At 39.1% G+C, this 19917-nt stretch overlaps 1 long non-coding RNA gene across 2 annotated transcripts in view; it reads left to right on the top strand.

Annotated features, from left to right (window-relative positions):
• The window catches only part of LOC116996949, an 82011-nt gene that overhangs the window by 29560 nt on the left and 32534 nt on the right, over positions 1-19917 (top strand). For both annotated transcript variants that reach the window (XR_004418044.1, XR_004418043.1), the window contains one exon: positions 7658-7750. This is a non-coding gene — a long non-coding RNA (uncharacterized LOC116996949). The remainder of the gene's footprint in view (positions 1-7657; positions 7751-19917) is intronic.

Below are 19917 nucleotides of genomic sequence, written 5' to 3'. Positions count from 1 at the left end.
ATACAAGTTAATGTGTTTGCAAGCTTAGCATTCCCTGAAAAGGTATTTTGGCCACAGAATTAGGAAAAAAAAATAACATTCAGTGAACATAAAGACCTTCACATACACACACTAAAGAGTAGTATATCTTAAGTAATGGGAACGGGTTTTCCCAGGGAAAACCTTTGTGTTATAGGTGGCTTTTTTATTACATTTTCTTGAATTAATGTAGCTTGTGATGGAAATTCAAATACTAGAACAGCTGCTTTTCAGATGTAAAGTAGTATTATGACTGCAAACAGTTGCTTAAAGTTTGCTTCACTTTTTTATTTTTCATAGAAATCATTAAAAAATACAGGGAGTAGGGGCATCAAGTGGCTATTCAGTCAAGATCCCATTCTCTGCCAAATCAAGGTCAGTCATATTGAATTCATTCCAGGCAGGTGTCTGTCTTACCCATGTTTCCTTTGGTTTTTAAAAAATGGTGGTTTAAATCCTTCCTATTTTGCAGATATTGTAGTGCTTTCTTGAAAGAACAAAAACTAAATGAGCGTAAAAGTTTAAAATCATAGTGCTCTAAAAAAGTCTGTATGTCCGTTCATTCTTCAGCTGTGTAACTTAATTCTGATTTCATGTTCTCCTTAAAACAGTTGTTAAACAGTCTTGATATATTGTGATTTCAGTGGGCAAAGCTGCTGAGTTTGAATGAGAGGTGGTTATCTTTTATTGGCTAATCTAATGTTTTTCTTTTACTTAAATAGAGTAGGTTTTTGGCAAAATTCCCTAAGATTTCACTGAAGTAATGATTTAACTCTGAGGACCTGAAGCGAGCTGTGTACTTGAATTCTTCATTTTTATTGGTCTTGGTGGGTTTTAGAATCCTCCTGATGGATAGGTTCCATGCAAATATATGCTGTATTTCTCACTTCTATACCTCATCTACTGAACACTTCAAAATATGCAAGATGGTCCATCTGAGTTCACAAGGGGATTGATCTAGAATGTTGTACAGATTACAGTAATTTCACGAATACAAGCCGCACCAATTTGACCAAAATTTTGGTGGAAACCCGGAAGTGCGGCCAATATTCCGGGGCGGCTAATACATTAACAAAATTCTAAAAGCTGCCAACACGGAAGTGAGAGCCCGCGGCAGCCCCAAGCCAAGCTGGAGCCCGGCCGGCCCCAGCAGAGGTGGGAAAGCCTGGCAGAGGCAGGGCCAGCAGTGCGGGGGGCGGGCGGCAGAGCCTGAGCCAGCAGGGCGGGGCAGGGGGGCGGCAGAGCCCGGGCCAGCAGGGCGGGGGAGCCCGGGAGAACTGGGGCTAGCAGTGCAGGGGAGCATGGCAGAAGCAGGAAGGCCAGCGGGTGGGGCTGCTTGGCAGCGGGGGAAGCCCAGCAGAATCGGGGCCAGCAGCGTGGGGGAGCCCGGCGGTGCGGGGGCCTGCAGTGCCGGCCAGGGCGAGGAAACGCGGTGGCGGTGCAGATGGGAGGGGGCGGCCGGCGAGCCCGGCGGCGGGGCTAGCGAACGCGGCGCGGGGCGGGCGGCGAGCCTGGCGGCGGCAGCCCTGCCGGCAGGGCTAGCAAACGCGGCGTGGGGTGGCCGGTGAGCCCGGCGGCGGCGGCGGCAGCCCACCGGCCGGGCGAGCGAATGCGGTAGCGGGGCGGTGCTGACGGGAGAGGGGGGCCAGCGAGCCCGGCAGCGGCGGCAGCACCACCTGGCCAGCCCCGCCGAGCCGTGGCGCTGAGCTGGGCCACCCGGCCCCGTCGGCAACCATGAGCGGGCCGAGCCTTCCTGGCCCCGCCCCGAGCCAGTAAACCCCGCTATGCCGCGATCCTGTTACTAATTGGCCAATTTGTGAAAGCTGCGCACGGATTCTCGCGACGAACGAAAGTGTGGCTAATATTCGGGGTGCGGCTTATCTATTGACAAAGACAGCAACATTGTCGAGGCACCGGAAGTGCGGCTTATAATCCGTGCGGCTTGTATTCGTGAAACTACTGTAACTGAACTGGGACTACTCTTACCAATGAAGATGGAGAAAGGAAAACACCAAACTCATGTGCACAAATGTTCCCTTCCTGTAGAGATCCAACGCTCCCCACTATGGAAAGAGATTCTCCTACTCTTACAGTCTAGCTGGGAATGTGGCAATACAGATCAAGAGCAACTGGAAATGAGTTGGAGCACTCTTTGCAAGAATATAAGCTATAACTTTAAAAAAATTCCTAAGGTGTCAACTTTATAACAGGTTTTTATAATGTCTTTCTAAACATATGGATGTTTTTAAGGATTTCTCATGAAGGACTTATCTGTATGAATTACATCGCACAAGACATTTCTGAACATTCTTGAATCACTGGGTTCATCTCCATCTCTTTTCTTCAGGGGATCATTTCCTCAATGAAAATTGCATCTGACAAAAGACTAAAAAGGAAGAATCCAACATTCTAATGGACATTTATGTACCACATACAGATCTTTTTTTAAATAGGATGGTTTCTTTTGCCACTGCTGACTTGTCTGCTTGAAAATCTAGCATACCTCCTCATAACTGAACTTTCATATTTTGGTTTCTATGCTCAGCTCTTATGAACAACAAAAAACCGTATCTGTATTAGCCCAAAAGAGTGAGAGTGCTGCAATTGCTACTCAGAAGAACACAAAGCTGTGTTTGAAAGGGACATAAAAACTCTTGTATTTCTTTGCAAGGATGGATTGTGCTCAGTACACATGAATTGTCCAAAGTAGCGAGTTAAAATGAATCATCTTGCGCAAAGTGCAAGAGACCAGGAAATGGAAGCATTTTTATCACTTTCAAATACAGAGACAGTTTTAAAAAAGGTGTTATTACACCTGAAACACTTAAATGTGAAGCTTTTATTTTGTGTTTAGCTGTCATCAGCTCTAATGTTACTTTTTGATGGATTTTTTTTTTATTAGTAAATACAAAGTTCCACTGCTAAAAATAGTCAAAGTAGCCTGAATGAGGAGGGGTTTTTTTTAAGCTGATTACTACAAAGAGACATTTCTCTGAAAGCAAAATCTTTAAGTAGTTTCTGTAGGTTTCATTGCATGAATAAAAGGTTAATTCTGTGTACACTGCAGTTTCAGAGACTCATTTTTATGAATTAAATCATATTCATTTTCATTTGAATGAAGTTTTACATTCTCCAAGTCTGTAAACATGACATAAATTGATAAAAAGCAACTTTGCACATTTTTAGCATTTAAAAAATTTGTGGGTTTAATATTTGATTACCAAATTTGGTATACTCTATGCTTATCTTCATTGCATATCTTATATATAGTTCAAGGGTGGGGTCTTGAACAATGTGGTATAGTGGAAGTGTCCCTGCCCATGATAGGACATTTGGAACAGGATGATGTTTAAGGCACCTTCCATCTCAAGCCATTCTACGGTTCTCTGATATTTCTCTAAAATAAAAGGTAGAATGGAAAGCTCCTGCAAATATTAGTGAACTCTCATGGGTTACCTCATAGAAATACTCATCAGAAAATACAATGCTAAGGCCACACCAAAAAAATGTAGAAGGTTACAAGATATAACTTTAAACATGCAGTCACTGTGTGTGATGCAGACTTAGAATCATTAACAATGATTTTGCCATAACTTACAAAGTTGCTGAATCAAATGTATTTGCAGTAGCACTCTAATTACAAAGATGATGCCATGCATTCATGGGTAAATCTGTTTTTCACTGGTTGTCTGTTGATACATTTTTACATGTTATAACTTTAAACTTTTTAAATTAGACCTTTTAGAGTGACAGTTCAAAACTTTTTCAAAGACAGTGGTGATTAAAGCAATACAGTAGATATAATCTGTAAGCAGCATTACAGGTGTCTCGGTAGTGTTAGAGCACATAAATTCATTCTTCCGAATTCCCCTGGAGAACTTGAAAACATCAAGCATTTGGCTTTGGTTTGTAAGGAACTTCACCCATTCACTCAGCTTAGACTGTGGCTGAGAGTGGGCAACTTCTCTTATGAGGACAGACATAAGTCACAATCACACTCTGCTGATGCAAGTAGTTCTGCAAACACAAGTGTATGATCATTCATGTGTAGGAAATTGATGCAAAAAAGGTTCTAAGATGTAGATTGTCTCCACAGAACTGCTATTCCAAAATTTTCTTCACCATGGAAGAGGAATTAATTTATGCACATTTTAATGATAACAAGGGAACACTGTTCTTATACATGACAACTTACAACTATGTTGAAGATTACTTGTATTCCTAGATGAAAACAAATTGTATCCTTGTACTGAGTTCCTTGTAGCCTGTGACCTTACAGTTGCCAGGTACATAAAGTATCAATCAACATATGAAGTTAGTGTGCATTTCTGTCAGGAAATGAGATATTCAAATAATAAATAACAGAACGGGAACCTCACGTGAATTCCACATGAATGTCTAGCTTACTGGTTTTTTTTAAAAAAAAATTCCAATTACAGTAATTTCACAATTATAAGCCGCACCATTTTGACTAAAATTTTGGTCCGAACCCAGAAGTGCAGCTTATAATCAGGTGCGGTTTATACATGGACAAAGAATGAAAAGTTGTTGCTTTAGTTTGGAGGACAGGTGTCTGCTGAGAAAGGCAGGAGCTTCTCTTTGAAATGGAGAATGTAAACCCCCTCCCTCCAAATTACCATAATTTTGAAATCAAGGGGCTTTCAGGCAAAGATATGGGAATTAGGAATAACAGTTCTTTACTAGGGAAATTAAAATGGAAATACAGTACTACAAAGAAACAAACTCCAAACCCTGACAGAGTCAGAGTACAACCTGACACCCCGTCAGGCAGGGTGTTGGTAGCAGTTTGATTAAATGGTGGTTGCAGTCCTCCTGTAGTGACAGATGTGATTCAGTTGGAGCAGTGCTCCCATAGAGGGTGCAGTTTCCCTCCAGAGGTCCAGCAATGATGTGGAGAAATCCGGTTTTCCTCTGGAGTCCAGTGGAGAAAGGGGCTCCCTTAGTGTCCCAAAACCTCTGTTTTTATCTTGGTAAGAAATGTTGGGCTATTCCCCCTGGCTGGAGCAACTTCCAATGGGATGAAGTAATTTTATCAGTCACACAGTGGGACTCAATGGGCCATTTGCAGAAAATGACTCTTTGGAGGAAGGATGGGGTGTGAAAAGATAAAGAACAATGCCCTGCCTGGTTTCAATGGATGGCCCATTAGCAGAGTATCTGCCGTTGAGATAAGGATCACTGCCCCCACCCTCAACAGATGGTGATAGAATAGATACCTTTTATCACACTCTGTACTGTAACCCAAGACAGTTGCCGACACCCGGACGTGCAGCTTATAATCGTGGAATTACTGAGTCAGACTCAAAATTTTAGTAACTTGAATGCTTGGAGTTCTGGCAGCAAAGCTTGATGTTTGCTAGTCTCCTGTGGCCTACAATTCAGTCCGCGAGGCAGAGGAGTTATGAAGCTGAGCCAGGAAGATTACTGTGCAAATTAATCAGACTCGGTCAACACTTTTTCTAATGTGGAACACTAAGAAGCTTTTTTTCATTAATCTCACCCTTTTGATTTTGGCACCTATTCCCTTTTATTTTACCTGTTTATATAGAGTAATAATATTTAACTCTATTTCTTTTTCCTGTGTGAATCAAGTTGCAGGACCATATTTTCTCACCTACCAGTTGTGGGACCGAGTCTTTGTGCAGTCAGTGACCAGTGACCTTTGCATTGCAGGACAGCGTTTTTTCCCCTCTTGACCACACTGTTAACAGATCCAGAGATACATAGGAGAGATTTTAAGAGCTTTAGGGCCAGTTGATACTTTGTCTTCTGAGCAGAAACTGGACTGTCAGCTGGAGGAAAGAGTCTTGAGGGCCCTATGAAGGATTCACTCAGAGTTCTCAAGAGCTTTAGCTAGATATTCTATGCCCAGTACCAGCTGATGCTGTTTTCATCCATTGGCTTTAGTTCCCCTCCACACAGATAGTATACTTCAGTTTCATCCTTCAACTTCGCAATTTTTTGTCCTCCCTCCTTAACTTAAGTTCTCCTTTTCTTCCTTAAATGGACTCATGCAAAAGTAAACATATACAGTAATTTCACGATTATAAACCGCACCATTTTGACTAAAATTTTGGTCCGAACCCAAAGTGCGGCTTATACATGGACAAAAAACGAAAAGTTGCTGTTTTAGTTTGGAGGACAGGTGTCTGCTGAGAAAGGCAGGAACTTCTCTTTGAAATGGAGAAATGTAAATCCTCTCTCTCCAAATTATTATAATTTGGAAATCAAGGGGCTTTCAGGCAAAAATATGGAAATTAGGAACAACAGTTCTTTTCTAGGGAAATCAAAATAGAAATACAGTACTACAAAGAAACAAACTCCAAACCCTGACAAAGTCAGAGTACAACCTGACACCCTGTCAGGCAGGGTGTTGGTAGCAGTTTGATTAAATGGTGGCTGCATCCTCCTGCAGTGACAGATGTGATTCAGTTGGAGCAGTGCTCCTGCAGAAGGTGCAGTTTCCCTCCGGAGTTCCAGTGGTGATGTGGAGAAATCCAGTTTTCCTCTGGAATCCAGTGGAGAAAGGGGCTCCCTTAGTGCCCCAAAGCCTCTGTTTTTATCTTGGTAAGAAATGTTGGGCTCTTCCCCCTGGCTGGAGCAACATTCAATGGGATGAAGTAATTTTATCAGTCCCATAGTGGGACTCAATGGGCCATTAGCAGACAATGACTCTTTGGAGGAAGGATGGGGTGTGAAAAGATAAAGAACAATGCCCTGCCTGGTTTCAATGGATGGCCCATTAGCAGAATATCTGCCGTTGAGATAAGGATCACTGCCCCCACCCTCAACAGATGATGATAGAACAGATACGTTTTATCACACTCTGTATTGTAATGTGCGGCTTATAATCAGGTGCGGCTTATGTATGGACAAAAAAACAAAAAGTTGCTGAAACCCAGAAGTGCGGCTTATACTCAGTGCAGCTTATAATCGTGAAATTACTGTAAGTATTTTAATATTGGTGTTATTTTGATAATTCAGCCGTATGGTGGAGTCACATTATGACCTCTGTTTATATGATAGCCCTATATATGTGTTTTAGAGTTTTAAATTTTCAAGCGCAACAGGATGAGTCTTTCCATTGTTATTTCTGTTACATCAAATTTTATATGCATCAAATATATTTGGTATGGTATATAAAATTCTAAGTAATTTAGGGATTGAGATATTATGTGCTGATCTTTGATTAATAAACCTTGCAAGGCTGACAAGGCTTCCAGCTTAAGTGGGCTCATTATATCATAATAAAAGGATATATTATGAGGCCAAAGATTAACTGAAGTAGGGACATCAGCATAATTTTTGTGGCAAAATCTTTGATTTCAAGAGTGTGTGATCACAATATGTTTGTTTATCAGCCAGAAAGAAAAAGTATTGTTCAAAATAGGACACATTACCAGTTGTAGCTGGAATACTTGGAAAGGAATTGTTGGTATAGATAGAATTTTACTATGCTTTCTCTAACTTTCTTCTTGATGAAACCTTCCTTTCAGGAGATTTCGGCTGAATTCAAATGTTTTTTGAGCTAGATTAGCAATAGAAGACACGTATTTTTATGTCTGAATTTCTGCAGGTGTTTTTTCTGTTTGCTTCCTTTTTAATTTTATTCCCACAGACCAGCTGGGGATGAAGAGCAGGCTGAAAGAGTGTGTGAAGCAGAACTGATGGCTCAACAGGAAACTTTCAGAAATTGCTTCAGAAGTTAAAGGTAGGTCTCAAGAATGAGGAGTCTGAATGCAAAATGCAAAGAGCACATAAACTCTTACTAACCCCTTCTAATATTCTACCTATTGTTCCCTCTACGTATGTGATTTCAGTTTATTAGAGGGGGCTCATTTACTTATTTTTATCAGGAGACAGAGTGGCATCAACATAGTAAAATACAATTGCTTGAAGGTTAAATTATCAATCAATTATTTATCTGGAGATTTTTCCTCCACAGTCCTTCTGTGACATGGAGCAGTATGAGCCTTATTTTCATGTCAGAGCAACTGAGAGAGAGATGCATGCTTAGGGACATGTAAAGAGTTTGTGAATAGCAGTTCCAGATTTTCAAACTCAATTTGGTGTTTTAATCATTAAACTCTCTTTCTCTCTTCCCCACTGATGCATTTCTGAAATGTATTTTATCAGTCTATGATCACTTGCTGGTTTAACAATAGAGAGCATATCAGGTGAAAACTACAGATATTTAATTTCACATCAGTAAGTGGCATTACAGGAAAGAATCTTCTTCAGAAAGACAAATCTTGCTTATATCTACTAGTAATTTAGCAGATGGCTGGCATCACTTTTGCTTGCTTTTTCAAATAATTATGTGGCTAAGTAATCACTGTATAAATCAAAGAATGAACTAAACTGAAAGAAGATCTAAGGGATCTGCATGTACTTACTGCAATGAATCATCATTATGTGCTCTTTATAATAGCCCATCTGCTTTTAGTTTGCTACTGCCAAATTTTATTACAAATATACTTTTATAAAACAACTAATCCGCTACCTTCAGTATTAATTCCAAGAATTGTGGTATAGAAGTGTGTATTATGCATGTTATGCAATTCAGAATGTATTCATCAGGGCAGTTGTACTAAATCTGAATTAATCTTAACACAGAGAAGGAAGAACAATAATGTAAGTATCTATTTCCTGGTTCACAGGACTGAACTGAGAATAAAAGTGATACATTGCAGGCATATTATTTCTAGGTAAATAAAATAATCCCTATAAAATTTCAATCTCTGTTAAAAAAAAAAAAAGAAAGAAACAAAGAACTTTAATCGTCCAGGAAATATCTACTCATTTATATCTTTCTGAGTAAAGGGAGCATGATAAAACCTTACAATCTTAAGCAGAGAGACTTTAATGGGAAAATACCTTAGATAATGCTGAATACTTTTATAACACGTATCACCTTTCTAGTAAAAACCACTCAGTTAAATAGTTTCTATGAGGTCCTGTTTAGTTAGATTTTTTAAATTTGATATTAAAAAGCGTCTTATACAGAGCTAAAGCCCAAGTAATCATGAAGTAGAGGCATTGTTATCCCACTAAATTCCTCTGACCAGGACAGGAGGATTTAAGTAAAAACAGTATTTTTATTTTAACAAAATTTCAGAATTGTAGTGACCATTGGGGATTTTTATGTATTATTACTGTTAAGACACTACTGCTGATGATTAACCTTTTTTTTAGAATCTTGCTAAATACCTATTCCTTACCTTCCCTTATCCATTCCTAAAGTTTTTCTCTTGGCAAAATTCCATTTCCAGTTCAGTTTCCTAAACTTTACAGTGTACCTACATACATTCTGTTAGGGCATAGCTCTCTTCTTGGATGAACAAATCAATTTTATTTTTTACTTTATAGGTACCTCAGTATTGGTTTTGAGGCTGTATGATCTTCAGCACCAGTAGGAAAGATACTTGTGTTAGAATCCATCAACTGCACCATGTGTTATGCTGTAGGAAGCTGACAGAATGGTTAAATATATGTATGTTTAACAGAAGTTTCAGATAGTAAAATAGTGATAACTGCACAACATTTTCAGTCCTCTATATAGGTTTGAATTTTGGAGTAATGCGTACTCAACTTCTGCCACTATTGTACATTTATGGTAGGTCTGTTTGGATAGGTCTTGCAAATAAAAACAACCTTGGTAATGTGTGATAGAGAAATGACAGCGCCCCTTTGGTCCCCAAAGTTTAGAACTGCCATGAAATATCTTGCCTGTGTTGAAAATCTTCCATTAAAAAGCTTCTCCAACAGGTACTGGACACAACCATACTAAACTCTGTGTCATTACAAGCCAACAGTCCTGGGAGAAATACTATTTCACTTACCTGAAACATAGTGACTGTCTTTCCTCCTAGGTTATACACTTGGCTTGCCACTAATGTGCTAAGCATTATGCTTATATTAAACATTATGCTAATACTATTTCTGCCCTCTCTATTAAAACCTAGAGCTTTGTAGGCACTAGGGAGTTTTCTATCTATATGATTTTCCATATCTGTTGGATAAATTAGAGATCCAAATGCAAAATTTAGAGCTCATAAACATTAGATGGTTTTGTGAGTGACAGTCCCTGGAGGGCTTTAGGTCCATAAACTAATGAGACATAAATATAGTGGAGTAAGGAAAGGTATTTTTATCTGTGATATACAAACTAGTTCCAAACTTGTTCAGGTCATTACTGGCAAACTATATCCATTTTCCTAACATCAGCATTACAAAATTTTGCAAGGTAATTAACATCTTTAAGAATACATTATGAATTGGAATTTGAAGGGGAAAATAATTTGGCATCCTCTTTTAATACTTTGTAGTCATAAAATGAGTAAAACAGGCATAACTTTCCACTAATTGTTATATAAATATAACAAAATACAGTGGAAAGGGAATCATACCTTCAAGTGTAAGATGAGGCTTTAGCAGTTGGTGACACATGACATCCCTGTTAGTGAAGGGAGAGGCATGTCACAAAAGCAATAATGATTTTGGTCTGTGTCATGCCACAAGGTAGCAGTGTTGTGGTACAATCTTGATAATTTTCTGATGCAAGTCACTGAGCATGGGATCAGTTCTGTTTCTATCAAAATCAACAGAAGTTTTGCTGTTGAATTCTGAGGACTCTTTCCAAAATAATCAGTGAAACCTCGCTTAAATGCTTTGTTTGTAATGTATCAATTAATATCACAATCCCTACTACGTAACATTTCATGGAGTCATTATTGGACAAATGCTGAAACAGTTAAAAGAACCGAAAAAGCTACTTATCAATGCAAAAAAGTATAATTTGATTTTGTTTTTCTCTTTTCCTGTTGTTTTCAGGGATCTGTGAAAATGAAAATTACCACTAAAAAGAATGGAAATGTGAAAAAAGTGACTGATAGAGTAATTAAATTTGCTTTTTATTCCAGCAGTAGGAATTTGAGAATACCGTTCAGGCAAGCAGTTTTCAATATATGCTTATTCATTAGCTTTTTTTTCCTATTTTTGAAGGCATGTGTAATTAGATATGAAGGCTTTTTTATTCTGAAGATCAAATATTGTGAAATATCAATTGTTGTCTGATGAAAATTATCTTTAGTTATATATATATATATATATATTTTTTTTTTTTTTTTTTAATGGTTTGGATTGAAAAGGGACCTTGATAGCATCTCATTCCAACCCCCCATCATGGACAGGGACACCTTCCTCTAGACCAGGTTGCTCAGAGTTCGATCCAGCCTGGCCTTGAGCACCTCCAGGGATGCAGCATCCACGACATTTCTGGGCAACCTGTCCAGTGCCTCACCACAATCACAATAGATAACTTTTCACAGATAAATAATATCTAATCTAAATCTACTCTCTTTCAATTTGAGTCCATTCCTCCTTGTTCTGTCACCACCTGCTCTTGCAGATAATCTTGCCCCATCTTTCCTGTAAGATCTCTTCAAGTCCTGGAAGGCCACAATTAGGTCATCCCAAAGCCTTCTCTTTTCCAGGCTGAACAATCCCAATTCTTTCAACCTTTCGTCATAGGAGAGGTGCTTCATCCCTCTGATCAACACAGTAGCTCTCCTTTGGAGCTGTTTTAACACAATTTCAGTTATTGTGTTAACACAAGTAGTTGTTTCTAACTAAGCAGCAAAGTACTTTTTTTTCCAGATGGAGCCTTTTTTTCCCTGGATTTCTGGATGTTGAAGGCAATTCATTTCCACTGTAGGTGAAGAGACTCACTGTTTCAGATTCTTTCATGCTCATGAGTTGTATAAAGTGAAGAGAAGTATTCAGGATTAATAGCATACACAGGGACATGTGGATGAAAACAACGTGTTAGAGGATTATGATAGAAATAAGGAGTATTGTAGTGAAAATGCTAAGGCCTGCCAATTGCCATCATTCTATCAATATAAAGACAACAAACTTTATAGTGTAGTCTACCGATTTTTATTGGCATGAAATTAATTGTGTAAATTACACGAAAGTAGCAAAGTGATGAAGGATTAAAGAAGATCCGGGCAGATGGTCCAGCCTGTCTTCTGCATGGAAATTCTCCACACATATGGGATACTAAAGGTGAATGAAGAAGCATATATCAATTACTTTCAAGATTGCTTGTTAGCATACCCTTATAATAATATATTTTCCATTGCTTGTTTTTCTGCAGTATCTGACACATTTGGTCTGAAACATTCAGATGGTGTCTATAAAAGTCTATAAAGGTGAAATTATGTGGAAAATCATCCATACAGATCATCCTCATTTGCCAAAATGACAAATCTTTTGCTTCCAAGGACCATAGGGAAATTTTGGTTCGCCTAGATATCAAATAGCAATGAAACTGAGAACTATTTTGTTATGACACTTTACAACATCCGTTATCTATTTTGAATCACATATGGTGTCTTTTGCCACTCTCATGAAAACAAGCCTTTGTCTGAATCTCAGTGCATCAAGGGGCAGTCATAGTACTCTGACATGCTAAATTCAATTAGGATTATCTCTGTAACAAACATATGCAAACAATAAGCAACAAAATGACAAAGAAGTAGACAATACTCCCTGTGCTTGCTACTGGAAGACCATTTTGGCACCAGGATTGGGACTAAACTGAGGTGGAAAATTGCAGATGTGTTTATAAGACTTTCTTTGCTAGGTGAAAGAAGGGCAGTGAGGAGTGAAAGCTAAGGGTATAGGTGAATAAAAAAGAAAAACAACTTGGACAAAAATACATGGGCAGAACAGAAAAAGAGAGTAAAGGCAACACTTGAAGCAGAACAATAAGGGCAGGTGTAGTGGGTTGACCCAGGTTGGACTCCAGGTGCCCACCAAAGATGCTCTATGACTCATCAACTGGACGGGTAAGAAAAAAAAAAACATTAAAAAAGGCTTGTGACCTAAGACAGGGAGCCATCACTTACAGATTATCATCATAAGCAAAACTTGACTTGAGGAAATTATTTTAATTTATTACCAAGCATATCAGAGTAGGATAATGATAAATAAATTTAAAATTTAAATTTAAATTATAAATTAAATTTAAAATTCTTTTCTCCCACCCCCCCTTCCTCTCAGGAACCACTTCACTCCTGATTTTGTCTGCTTCCTCTTCCCCACTGGCCTGGAACCGGCTGCACCACAGGGTTTCCACAGGGTCACAGCCTCTAGTCATGCACTTGCTCTGGCATGGGATCCTCCATGTGCTGCAGGTGCACAGCCCTGTACTCATGATCTTCACCACAGGCTGCAGGGAAATCTCAGCTCTGGTGCTTGGAGCACGTCTTCTCCCTGCTTCTGCACTGACCTTGGTGTCTGCAGAGCTGTTTCTCACATATATTCTCACTCCTCTTTCTGGCTGCTGTTCTACTGCAATTTTCTTTTTCCCTCTTCTTAAAAGAGAGGCATTGCCACCGATGCTGATGGGCTCAACCTTGGCCAATGAAAGTTGTGTCTTGGAGCTCTCTGGCATAGGCTGCAATGGACACAGGGGAAGCTTCTAGGGGCTTCTTGCTGAACCCACCCCTGAAGTCTCCTGGCTGCAAAAACCCTGGCATGAAAACCCAATACAGGAGTTTTTAATTGACCTGGGCCTCAAAAGAAATTAGAAATTATCAGGAAGAAAAGGGGCAGGGTGATAAAAAATATCTACCCTTTGCAACTACTTAAACAGTTATCCTGTAGGGAAAAAATACCCGTGAATGTGGTTAGACATAGACTGTGTCATAGTCCTGTGTTCCCACTGGGGTCCAGGTCCTCTAATCATTGTGACAGATCAGAACAACCAGTATGTGAACATAAAACCCTATCACAGGGCATATGTGGAATGGGAACAAATATAGGATCAACCATAAAGATATATTTGGCACTGCATAATTATTTTTTGTTTATTGACACTTGACTCTGTAAAGTTTCTGGATTTTTAATCACAGTTCTTTTTTTCTGAGTGTAAAAACATGTATGTTCAGTTAAAGATAATTGGATCCTCTATGTTTATCCCTGCAAGATTTCATTAGAGAGGACTTACAGAGCCACCCTAATAACTTGACTGTGCACACCAGTTCAGGGACAGACAGAAGGCGAAAAGAAAAAAAAAGCCAGACTTTTATCAGCAAAACTCCTAATTTTAACTTTATTGTAATTATCCTGATCTGCTTTGAAGAACAGTGATTTTAGACTGCAATGGATTTTGCTTAGCTCAGGAAACAAGCACAGATCAGTTTTTTCTTTTTCTATAGACAGAAGTATGCTGGTTTTGTAAAGTAGAAGAGGGAAATAAAATCTGCAACTTTTATTAAATACTGAAGTATGGTTAGCTTCTATTTTTTTTCTTAGTCAGTCACACAGTCTCCTTTTCTCTAGCATATGATTTATAAAAGGATTCTATCTCATTTTTTATTGCAATATTTTTTTTTATGTGTGTATACATATATTTACAAAGAAATATATTACAGCTAAACGTACAAATACAGTAGCAATTTTTAAACAGTGAATTATAACACTGAGTGTTGCACCAGTGTAGCCCAATACATTTAACTCACTCATGGTAGACTGCTCTTCAGAAAGAGCATATGGAGAATGCTGCTTGGCAGGAGACTTAAAAACAATTTCTTTTATAAAATTATATTTAAAATAATCATACAGTGGCTCTGTGGTTTTTTTTAAAAGAATATAACAATATGGAGCATTTATTGAAGACTCTGTCTCAAATCTTGCTTGAAAAGTTGTGAACTGCTGAGTTGCTGTTTTTGTTGCTCCTGAGTTTTGTCACAATTTCAATTATAAAGTCACCCTAGAATCTCTGTATCTGTGTAAATACTTCCTATGTATGCCTGGGCAGCTCTGTTTTCTTCAGTGGCCTTCCATAAAGAAAATGAATGATCAGCTGTAGCCAATCAGTAGAGCAGAACTGGTCACAGTGGGACAGTAAAAAGTTAGTTAGCTAACAACTGCTTACCTCTTAGGAGAGTACGTCTTGTTGACTGATACATATTATTTTACTGTTTCTGTCACACTGAACATACAGATCTCATTGCTAGTTAGGTAGGGGGTCTTCAAGACAATTGATGTCGCTGAAGAAAATAGTACAGACTTGATAGATGCAAATCATTCTTCAAAGTACTGCAAATGAAGTCCCTTGATAGACTAACTTGGAAAGACTTGTACTTGGACTTGTATGAAGTCCAAAACAGAATTCCTAACACTTTCAGGCATCAGAGTCCCCTGAAATTTGGGTTGGTTTGCATAACAACATAATTGAAGGACAGCAGGATCCTGACACAAAATATTTTTCTCTGTGTGTGTGTGTGTGTGGGTGTTTGTGTGTGTCTACGTGGAGCTGCTAATAGAAACCCGTTCTTCTCTGTTTGCTGAGTTGTTTTCACTCTGAAAAGCAGAAGCAAAATCAGAAAAATATTCTACAACGCATAAAAAGATTTTTCTGGTAGAAATGTAAAGGACAGGCAGCTCTCTTTCACAGGGAACCCCAACGATATTGCATGGTATGGAGCAGGAATGGATGAGAGGTATTTGCCTGGGAATCAGATAAGTTCTTTTCAGTTTCTAGACTCTCTTTATTTAGTCTTCTGGGGGAGTCAGTTCTTTGGAAAACGGGAAACCTGTCTGTGACCAAGCTTTTGATTGTTCCCCTGTGAGAAAAGTCAATTTTTGTTTCCCAATTTTGTCTGTATTCATGTCTGGTAAGAACCTGAATTCTCTACTTACCAGAAACAACATATTTCTATCAGTAGAAAGAAAGGGAGACCCTCACTCTGGATGATCTTTCAACTCAGGGCTCACTTTTTTCTTGTCCTCTTTCCCACTCCTATATTACTTAACTATTCAACACAAAGTAGCAATTCACTTTTACTGAGAATCTGATTTAATCCCCTCTTTCATTCATGGTTGCCAATCTTTCCTCAACCTCACTAACTGGTAGTCTTATTGCCTTAGTTTGAGATTGATTTTATGTAATCTGCTCAAAACTCAAGCCTAGCCTTTTGCATGGGAGCAAACCAGTGTTCAGCAAAACCCAATCCACCTCCCTCCTCAATACCATTCTTCTTCCTTTTAGAACCTTGGTCATACTAGTTAGAAAAAAACGCAGACACGTTGCTGGTCCGGATATGCAGGATCATAGGCTGCAGGGAAAGGAAAAGCAGCAGGAGTATTATACTACTGTGCAAAGGCAAAAGAACATATCCAAGATTTGTAGAGTTCCCATGGGATGTAAAAGGCATAGGGAGAGAGAGAAACCCTTCTAAATTTTGGGTTTTTGGGTAAAGAAACTTTAGTTTCTTAAAACCTCTCTTTCCCACTGTGAAGAGAAATATCTTGTTTTGTACTGCATGAAGCATATGCCCTGAAGGAACAGAAATCTTTCGGCAGGACCAAGTTGGATAAGAAGCTTTGATGCATGATGTAACTAGCAGTTGTACTAAGTATGCTTAATTGAAAAAAACTTCAACTTCAACAATAAAATTTTAACTATCTAAAATATGACCTTGCAATTTCAATAATATTACCTTTCATCCTAGTCATCAAAAATGCATAAAATACTTTTACATCCTGCATTTTAGAAATGTGATTAGTTTTTATGAACACAGTTTTATATCTGCAACTTACTCGGTTTTTAAATCATAAGTTTTGCATTATTAATTTTGTCAATTGTCAAAAACTTAGGTAACTTTTTTCAAAAGTAGGTTTATGTCCTGGTATGTCTATGGAATAACACAAATACAAAGAAAAGTTTGAAGACGGTAGACAAAAAAATAAAGGAATTCTCATTATAACAGTTAATGCTCTGACATACATTTGAGTATTTAAATTTAAACTTGTGACTTGGGGGACATTGTTTGATATTGTTTCATTGATTGGTTTCGGCAAGAAAATTCATAGGACCCTGAAATAATTCTAAAGGCAAAAATTTAGTTTCTGTAGTTCTCTCTAACATCTCGCCGGCCATTCTGTTCAATTTTGGGAAGTGTATCAGAAATATAAAGATAATAATGAGATTCTCTATTCCTCTAGAAATATGTAAACCCATATATGAAATACCTAAAAGTCTTTTTCAGTTACTGTCTAATCCTGGAGATGCTGTAAGCCCATCATTGTGTATTTTTTAATGATATAATTGCCTAATCAGTGAAATTCTGTGCCCATGCGTGCCTTTGACTAGGTAAACCTGAAACATTATGAGAATTTATTAAAACACATTTTACTAGGAATATAATAAGTAAAAATAGACCTTTGTGCTTCCTGCCTGAAAACTCCAACAGATATTTTAAAGAACATCTAATAGACTAACCCCAAGACAGAAGAAACGCCTTTCCATTTTAGCTAAAGGTAGGCAGATAATTCATTTGTAGTCTCTCATACCTACCTGAAGGGTTCTGAATTTACCAATTCCATCTTACATGCCAATTCTTACTCCTCTAATAATGAAGTTAGAAGACTCCCTTAGCCTTTCTCACTGAAACCATTTTACTTTACAGAGAATAATTATTTACTGGGATACAGAAGAGAAGGAGAAAAATGGTGAGCATTCTTGCTAACCAGAGGGAAGTACAGTTGCATAGAAAGATAATCTAGGTTTTATTCTTTCTTCAGTTGAGTTTTTCAGATTTTAGGTTAAGCATTAGTTCGATTTGGGAGAGGAATCCACAAGTTCATCACGAAGACGCCCCAGACACCTCTGACTATGAAATCTTGTGGATTTTTCTTGCACCTAGTTGCCAGGGAGCAGCAAGGGCAGGCACTCCAAAAGGAAGGGTTGCTGGGAGTGTAACAAGAGCAGCCTTGTTAGGTAGCACCCCCTTCCCTGTCCAGCCTAAACCATAACCACCAGTGGGGCAGTGGTGGCCTCACCCAGTTTACTCTGGGCTTTGGGGAACAGATGGTGACACAGCAGCCAAGAGCTGTCAGCAGCAGTGACTCAGATGCCTTGCTGGCATTCAAATATGACTCTAAGTCAATCATTTTACTCCATGAACAGCAGATAGCCCAGGGCCCACTGAGCTCTCTGGCATGGTAGCGGGCTGCAGACCAGGCTCTCCCCCTGAGCAGGATGCCTCCCAAGGTTACTCTTAGAGCTTGAGACATTTCTTGGCACACCAAATTCTTGGTCATTAATAGCATGCTAAACTTTAAAATCTTAGTAAGTGATGTAAAGGATGGACTGTGCACATAAAATCTTTTAGACATAAACCATTGAGCAAGTCATGGACACGTACCTGAAATTTGGGAGAAAAAATCTGTGCTGCGATCCTGATTGGTAAAGACTACAGATTCATAAACTTATTTTTTCTCCTATGCTTTAAAATAGCAATCCATTCCAAATACATTGGTTGAGAAAGCCACAAGGGTAAGCACTAAGTAACAATAAAATCTTAACAGTGCAGTAAGGAACTACCTAAGAGATGATCACAGAATCACAGAATATGCTGGATTAGAAGGGACACACAAAGAACATCAAGTCATACTCCTGATCCTGCACAGCCCCATCTCCAAGAGTCACACTGTATGCCTGAGGGTATTGTCCAAACACTTATTGAACTGTCAGACTTGATGCTGTGACCACTTCCATGGGGAGCTTGTTCCAGTGCCCGAATGCCCTCTGGATGAAAAACTCTTTTCTAATATCCAGCCTAAACCTCTCCTGACACAACTTCAGGGCATTCTCTCAGATCTTGTCACTGGTCACCACAGAGAAGAGATCAGTGCCTGCCCTTCCTCATCCCCACAGGAGGAAGCTGTAACTGCACTGAGGTGTCCCCTCAGTCTCCTCTTCTCCAGGCTAAACAGACCAAGTGAACTCAGCCACTCCTCATATGGTTTGCCTTCAAGGTCCTTCACCATCTTCGTTGCCCTCCTTTGGACACTTTCTAATAGTTTAATATCGTTCTTGTATTGCAGTGGCCAAAATTGCATGAAATATTCAAGGTGAGGCTGCACCAGTGCAGAGCAGAGAGGGACAATCCCTTCCCTCCCTTGACCAGTTGGCAATGCTGTGCCTGATGGCATGCTGGCAAAAGCAAGTTTTTAGGAGGAAGTGGATGGAGAAAAATTAGGTGACTTTAACCACTTTTTCAAAAATTAGCATGACTAACTGAATTAACATGTACATTAATCCCACTTTAAATCCACTAAAATTGCTATTAATACCTATTATTTTGGTAAATATATTCAAAAACTCACATTATACACCTGTGTTTATGAGTAGACTTACCATCTATGGGCTTTAATATCATTCTTATACTTTTTAATTATTACTATCAGTGTAACACTTAGGCAATGTAATAGTAATAGACTTCTGGCAATGGATCTTAAACCCTTAATTATCTGCAGTGCAGGAAGAAAATAAAAAAACACAGTAATTTTATTACTATAAGGCGCACCCTTTTGACTAAAATTTTTCCCCGAACCCGGAAGTGCGTCTTATAGTCTGGTGCGCCTTATATAATGGACAAAGTTGCGACATTTACCACCCCAGAAGTGTGAGCCGTGAGCTGTTGGGGGAGCCGGCAGTGCCACGGCAGCCAGGCGGAGGCGGGCCCGGGGGCCCATGGCTGCCAGGTGGGGGCAGGGCCTCAGCCAGAAACCACGTGTGGGGAGCTGGGTCAGAGCCTCGCTGCAAAAAAAAAGAGCGCCCTATAGTCCGGTGCGCCTTATGGTCGTGAAATTACTGTAATAAAGTTTTGAGAGATCAAGTGCTAAAACAAGTTAGTGTTAGTCAAAGTTGTCCTCATTTGTGTTTGGAGTACAGGATCAAACACTTAAGGAAGATTCATGGAGTCTGGTACTTTATCTGAGATGTAATCTAGCATTATACTTTAAAGAAAGAGAAAGAATCCTTTATTTAACGATTATGAAGTAGTTTGCCTTTTGGGA

The sequence above is a fragment of the Catharus ustulatus genome, chromosome 5, assembly GCF_009819885.2.
Source record: "Catharus ustulatus isolate bCatUst1 chromosome 5, bCatUst1.pri.v2, whole genome shotgun sequence".
Lineage (NCBI taxonomy): Eukaryota > Metazoa > Chordata > Aves > Passeriformes > Turdidae > Catharus > Catharus ustulatus.
This window is presented reverse-complemented; position numbering and strand designations above follow the sequence as displayed.